We start from the raw sequence: 7308 nt of genomic DNA on the forward strand, positions 1-7308 counted from the left end.
ATATATATATATATATATATATATATATATATATATACACATATATGGTTTGCATGAATACATGCAATATGCATAAGCTTACCTGCGAGCCATGTATGTCTCAAAAATAATGAAAGTACCACAGAGCAAAGCCTCGTTAAGCTGACCAGACTGACAAAACCGCAGAAGATCTCTTTGTGTCTGTTGACATTCCAAGACAAAGGCACAGCCGCCAGGGAGGGGAGGGGAGAGGAGTGGGCACTGCCGAGGAACAGGATATAGAAAGAGATAGGAACGGGCAAGTGGTAGTGCGCCGTCTGAAGCCAAAAGTCAGGTGAACCCCCTTTGTATGGAAACACTTGCAATGAATGAACAACGCCACTCACACTCAGTCATGGCCGTCTCCTCCTCCTCCTCCTCCTCCTCTTCCACCTCCTGTGGAAGGAAGCCCCTGAGGAGTCCAGCAGCAGCCCTCCCCCCCTGCTCGCTCGCTCCTCCTCATCCTCCTCCTCCACCTACTCGTCCACCTCTCTCCGGCTCCCCCAAAGTCGATGATGACCTCCGACCTTTGACCTCCTCTTGCACTGACCCCCCTGTCATTGTTAATGACCCTTCCCCCCCCCCTGTTAACACTCTCGTCACCGTCCAACAACAGTGAAACTTTCATTACATCGTTGTCATCTAATTATTCTCTCTCTCCCTCCCCGCCCTCTCTCTCTCTCTCTCTCTGTCACGTATCTCGTAGCTGTGGACCAAGTTTGACACACGCAGTAGGTCAAGCAATGGTCAGACCAAGGGCATCAGGCCAAGTAGCCGTGGCCGTTACTAAGCATGGGGGGGGGGCGTAATATTGCCAAGTTGTATGATTTTTTTTTTTTTATCTTATTGTGGTATGTTTCTTTCTTTTTGTCGTTTAAGATTTGGATTGAATGTAGCCAGCATTCCATCAACTTATATACAACCAATTATCAAACTAATTCATGGTTGAAATTTTCTTATTGTTAATAAAAATTAACAGAAGAAATATAGTTGGCGTGTTCTCTTATAATATTCAAAGAAAATGTATTACTTTTAAAACCAATAATTGTCGTGCCTCTGGTATAATCGGTCAGTGACTGCAACCGAGTAGAGGGCAGAGTCGTACGTGCTGATCATCCTTTGTGTTACATCTCTCCCTTTTTTACTGACCGGTCTATTCCTTCTCCCTTTCTCTTTATACAAGTCTCTTTTTGCAGATACAGGCAAAGTATACTGACCAATATTTGTCTAAAAAATAACCGTTAAAGAATGATCAATGGAATTCTTCAATTGTTTCTCGTGGAAACTCGGGTTTGTTTAAAGGAAATTGTATAATAAAAAGTAATCAGCTCTCTAATGTAACAAGAGAAGTGTGACAAAAAAATTATGTAACAATTAGAACATCCACTGAAGACCTACAGCCAGTATACATACCCTACATGCGTTTACGTAACATCGGGCGACTTGATTCAAATCTGAGAGATCAGGTTGCTATAATGTCGACATTTACAAGAAACATCTATTGCTCCAAGGGACGAGTGAATGGATAGCGATGGTCAAGATGGAAGGGAAATATAAAAAGTGTAAATTGCATTCTACGAATGATCAAGTGGAGGAGGATTAAGAAAATGGCAAAAGTCAATGGAAGACCGAAGAGAAGGGTTGACAAAAAGTTGTGGAATTAGACGAAGCATTAAGGTAATAAGGGAGTGGGAAGAGAGGACGTGGCGAAAGTAAACGAAGTAATATGGGAAATTTGATGAGATATGGGAAGTTGAGTCGAAGCGGAATGGATAATTACTGATCTATAAGACGACTGGTGAATTAGAAGAGGAGATATATAGGGAAAAGGAAATAACGGAAATTATCAGAATAGATATTAAACACTAAATGAATAGATCATGTCCTTAGGTTAAGCTAACGATTCATTTCTATTTTCCACGTGACAACTGAGCAAATAATCTAATAGATTATAAGTTGCATTAAAAGTATAGTTCCGTTCAATAAAGCCATATAACTAAGATTTCAATGTATGTGTGCAGTGGAAAGACATAATATAGTCTTTAGAATGTCAAGAATATAGAAATATTTAATGATACTTTTAAAAATGTCAGTTTTCCAAATTGACATCTACTGTGGAACGAATAGATTACATGAACTGAACAATGAAATGTAAGGAAGCTATGCTCACTCTAATTTTTTAATTTGAGAAAAACAAAAAATAAAAAATGTATGAATAAAAGAATAGAATATTAGCGACCTATGCATGTTTAAAAATTTCAATAAAAAAATATATAAAAAAAATTCCGAAATTTGCCCCAATTTTTTTTTTAATCAATTTGTTGTTCTTTAGTAATGTACGAAAATTGTATTCCCCATATGTAGAAATGGAAGCAATTGTTTGTCTGATTTCCTGTGATTTATAATGAAGTAAATACTCATTATTCTTTGTAGGTGTTCATCAAAATACTAAAAATAAGCTCAGTATTGACGTCGATGTGCCTTTCTTCCACGGAACTGAACGCAAAGAAAACGAATATAAAAACGTTAGGATTTGGATCTCGTTTCGCAAATTTATTAAAAAATAACAGATTGTCAAATAATAAATTGATAAACTAAAATGTAAGTAGTAAGGGAGAACATTATTTCAACATTTGTTAGTTAAGCATTGGTGCATAACTTTTTGTGATTTTCTGTTAGCTAGCAGAGATTGTTAAGCCTAAATAAAAAAGTTTTGTGTATACAGCCCCTGGAGATTATCTGCACAGGGTTACTGTCTCAGCCAATCTCTTCACTTCTGTTTTAGCCTTGCCTTGCCTACTTTCACTGTTGAATCGTGCGATAGTTACATGGTTGTGTTCTCCAGTGTCTCTTGGTTGATTCAACTCTAAATCTGTCACCACCACGGACGCACCCTTGGCATTTCTCTCTTCTTCGGTTCTTTGCACAGCACCATCTTATCTGGGAATTTCTTACAAAGGATTACAAAGGCGGAGCATGATGCTGACAGGAGACCTTTTGGTCCATAACTAGGTCGGATGCGAAAAATATAATAATAATAAAAAAATGTGATAATATAAATAGCGATAAATATGATCAAACAAAAACTGTAATAACGACAAATAGAATAAAGAAATGCATAAGTATAGTCAAATAATAAAGATACAAGTAAATAGTAAATAACAAATTGGCAGAGAAACAATGATAAATGAAAAAAAAGCAAATGATAACAAACATATAATCAAATAATATAAAATAAATGGTAGTCATTACAGGATCTTGCTTAGATGTTTGTCTAAACGAATCTGAAAGCTTCGAACTGAACTACATTGCACTGCCTCTGCAGGAAGTTTATTCCGTTCATTAACTACATGGTTGGCCAAGTTGTTTCTACCCACTTCCAAATCAAATCTATTTCCTGACAGTTTGAGACGACTATTTCTTGTCGGATTCTCAATGTAAGAATTTTGTCACTTTTGATGTCAATCCCCTTTATAATCTTAAATACCTGTATCAAGTCACCTCTGAGTCTACGCTTTTTTTGAGGGGGGGGGACAGATTAATTTTAGTCGATTTTCGTATGATTTATTTTTGATATTTGGAATCCGTTTTGTGGCTCGCCGTTGTACTTGTTCCAATCTGTCAATGTCTTTAATGAGATTCGATGACCATTCGGAAACGGCATATTCTAAATGTGGACGAACTAACGATTTATATAGCTTGTTAATGAGAGATGGACTTTTGAAGCCAAAAGATCGTGCAATCAGCCCTAGAATCTTATTTGTTTTCTCAAAGTCTGAAATACACTGCTTAGATGATTTGAGATCGTTACTGATAATTACGCCGAGATCCCTCTCACTATCCACTTTTGTTAACGAATTTCTAAATAACTTGCAATCGTGCTTACTGTTATTTTTATCTCTGTGCATAACTTTGCATTTACTTGTCTTAAATTCCATTAGCCACTTTTTCAGATTATTGCTGTAATTTATCTAAATTTGCTTGAATATCTAATTGATTTAAGTGATCCTTTGCAATTCCGCACAATTTTGTATCATCGGCAAATTTGGAGACAGCGATCTTAGTCCGTGGTCTATATCATTTGTATACACTATGAATAGAAGTGGCCCAAAAACGGAACCTGAGGAACTCCACTAGTAACAATTTTTCATCTAGCAGTTTTGCCATTTAAAACCACTCTGTTTTCGATATTTCAACCAATTTCTAGTCCAACTTATCAGGCTACACTTGTCTGTGTGAAGCTAATTCAGTAAGTAGTCTTTCGTGGGGGACGGTATCAAAAGCTTTTACAAAGTTTAAATGTATTAAATCTATATTGTTTCTTTTCTCATAAATTGAGATGACTGTTAGTCTCGTAAGAACGTTTCCGTCTGAACCCATGCGTGTGGCTATCATTTATCAGTTACTTTTTTATATGCCTGTACTTATTTGGTTTCTAATTGTCACTTTTTTTTTTTTTTTTTTTTTTAATATTGGAAAATGATAGCTAGCTTCCATTCTCTTTGGACATCTCCGGATATGATGGATTTTTTTTTTTTTTTAATATAATTTCTAATGGAACAATATTCTCATTTTTCGTTTCCTTTAAGATTTTTGGTGTTTTATAAATTTTGAGTTTCTCTATACACCTTTTATTTTTTTCTTTTATATTGACCGTAGTAAGTTTACCCAGTTTGGAGTTCACTTTGAGGTGTTTAGTTTACGAATACTGAGCTACAATTCGTTTAAAATATCACACATTACTTTGTTTGAATGCTCAAGTTGACCGTCAGCAGATAATAGTGGGCCAATGTGATTCCTAATGACCTATTTATCTCTAATGTAACTATAGAATTTTTTGGGGATTCTCTTTGGGTCTATCAGCGATATTCATTTCGTATTGTCGTTTTCGTTTTTTATTGCCTTTTTTAAATCTCTCTGTATTTTGACAAGTACTAAACCCATCCAAGTATAACTTCAGGCCACCTCTTGATATGACTCTTTTTTTTATGAGTACATCATACATACAAACTATCACATTTTTTTATTCTATCAAATTATTCAATAGACCTATTCATATATTTACTGATACAGGATCAGTAGTAAGTTTTACAACCAGTAAAGTGCTTAAGGTTGAAACCAGGAATGAAGTTATTGGAACTTAATAAAATACAAAAACTGTGAATCAAATTAATATAGTCGCTATGCCGTAATAATCTGCCGATTGTTGTCGAAGCAGGACATTCAATCTAGTCCCAGTGCATGCGATAATCTATTAGGGGTAAGAATCTTTTTATGTCACATTTTTTTTTTATATAAAATTATTTCATATAGTACATGCAAAATTTCACATTTTTTGTTTTATCAATATTTATATAGAACATACATATATGGACACCTGGACTGCCTGCATGGGTGGAATTCTCGAGATTATTCCAAACAATAATGCCGTAAAGACTGGTGAAAGGGTGGAGGAGAAAGATCGTTGGACCACGTATGTAAGATCACGCCCTTTGGTGAGGACCTTAAACAACTGAACCCAGGAAGTCACCACGTCACTGCAAAGCTCGCGTAAGATCTTGTATATATCATCTCGGGGGGATTCCTGGACAGGAGGTTATAACTAATAGAAGTGAGTCGCCATATCCATACGAGAGGATTACAAGGGCGGCGACAGTTACATCTATATTTTCATCTATTTTCAACCACATTCACTTATTACTTTTAATTCCATGTCATCACGAGCGAGACTGACAATGCGATCAACGGAGACATATGCGGAAACTGATACGCAGTGAGGCCAAGGACTCGAACCCAGCTCAGACATACCAAAGTGAACAGTGACTAACCACTGCGCCATCAAGAGAGATATAAGTTGAGCACAATTTCTTCTATTTGTATGCTCGAGTTACATACATATACAGCACGAATCTTATGCTCAACCCATCCCCGCTATGATGGTGCAATGGTAGTACGTGCGCGTGGGCAAGTGTTATACACACACACACTGAATGGTCCCCAGTGCAGATATTAATCCATTTTCAACCACATTAATTTTTCATGTCTTCGTTGAGCGCATTGTCAGTCTCGATTGTGATGACATGGAATTGAAAGTGAAATGTTAATGTGGTTGAAAATAGATTAATATTTGCACTGGGGATCATTGAGTGTGTATGTATATCTTCATGTATGATACTCTACCTGCATGAATGAAATTCCCAACATAGTCTGGATACCGCTTCCTATAATTGATCGCCATCCCATGACTCAACCTTGACAACGGCTTCGTCCATCCCTTGCAGGTCGTCACCCATCCTAATTGAATTACTCACATCGGGCATTCCTAATTATCTATATTTCCGATGTTATGGGATTATTCAAACTCTCCCAGTTTCTCCTTTAATAGAAATGCTGACTCCGTTGGTATGTGAACGGCACATACCAAATAGGTAGAAATGACAAGGGGAGGGGAGTATACTTTACCACCTACGTCTGATTATATCTACGATTGCCTTCATTCCTGACATGTTCCCGAGAACCCTTAAACATAGATAATGGAATCAGGAGTGCCAGTATTACCCTATGAACTTCAAGTTCTTATCTCGTGTGAGTTACCATGTGATATTTGAAAGCATCTCTCGCGAGAAAGCTGCATCGCACAAGTCAGACAATCAAGTCTTCTCGTCACCTGTGTTGATTACCATATGCTGTTAGATACTTACTGCTCCTTCAAGCTGTTGGAAAGGCCTTTTTTGTTCCGGAGTGGGTCATCAAGTGACATTTCAAATCGTCCTTATTATATCAGAAAGCTTCATTTCACAAGTCACACCGTAAAAGGCTCAATCATGCGTGGATCACCGTGTGACATTTGAGAAAAAAAAAAAAAAATCGGGGAAAATGTTTATGGCGCAGGTTGTTACACTGACTGCAATGGGTTCTTTCCTGTATGGGTAATCATGTGACGTGACGTTTGAAAAGACCCTTACGTAAAAAAAAAAAAAAAAAAAAAATTATTGCACAGGTCACACACTGCAATGACTTCTTTTCAGCGTGGGTAATAATGTGACATTTAAGATCGCTCTTTAATGTCACACTGAAAAGAGCGACTCTAGTGTGGATCATCGGGGTTCGGAAAAAAATGCCCCAACAGAAAAAAGTCCCATAAATTCCTAGGGAAAAAGCCCCACTTAAGAAATTCCCTGGCGGAAAAAAGCCCCACCTTGAAAATACCCAGGCGGAAAAAAGCTCCAAATTCTAGAAAAGACCCAATTTAGGAAAACAAGGTCACAATTTAAGAATAAAACTATGTGT

Source organism: Oratosquilla oratoria, chromosome 12, assembly GCF_046742065.1.
Source record: "Oratosquilla oratoria isolate Oo_2021 chromosome 12, ASM4674206v1, whole genome shotgun sequence".
Taxonomy (NCBI): domain Eukaryota; kingdom Metazoa; phylum Arthropoda; class Malacostraca; order Stomatopoda; family Squillidae; genus Oratosquilla; species Oratosquilla oratoria.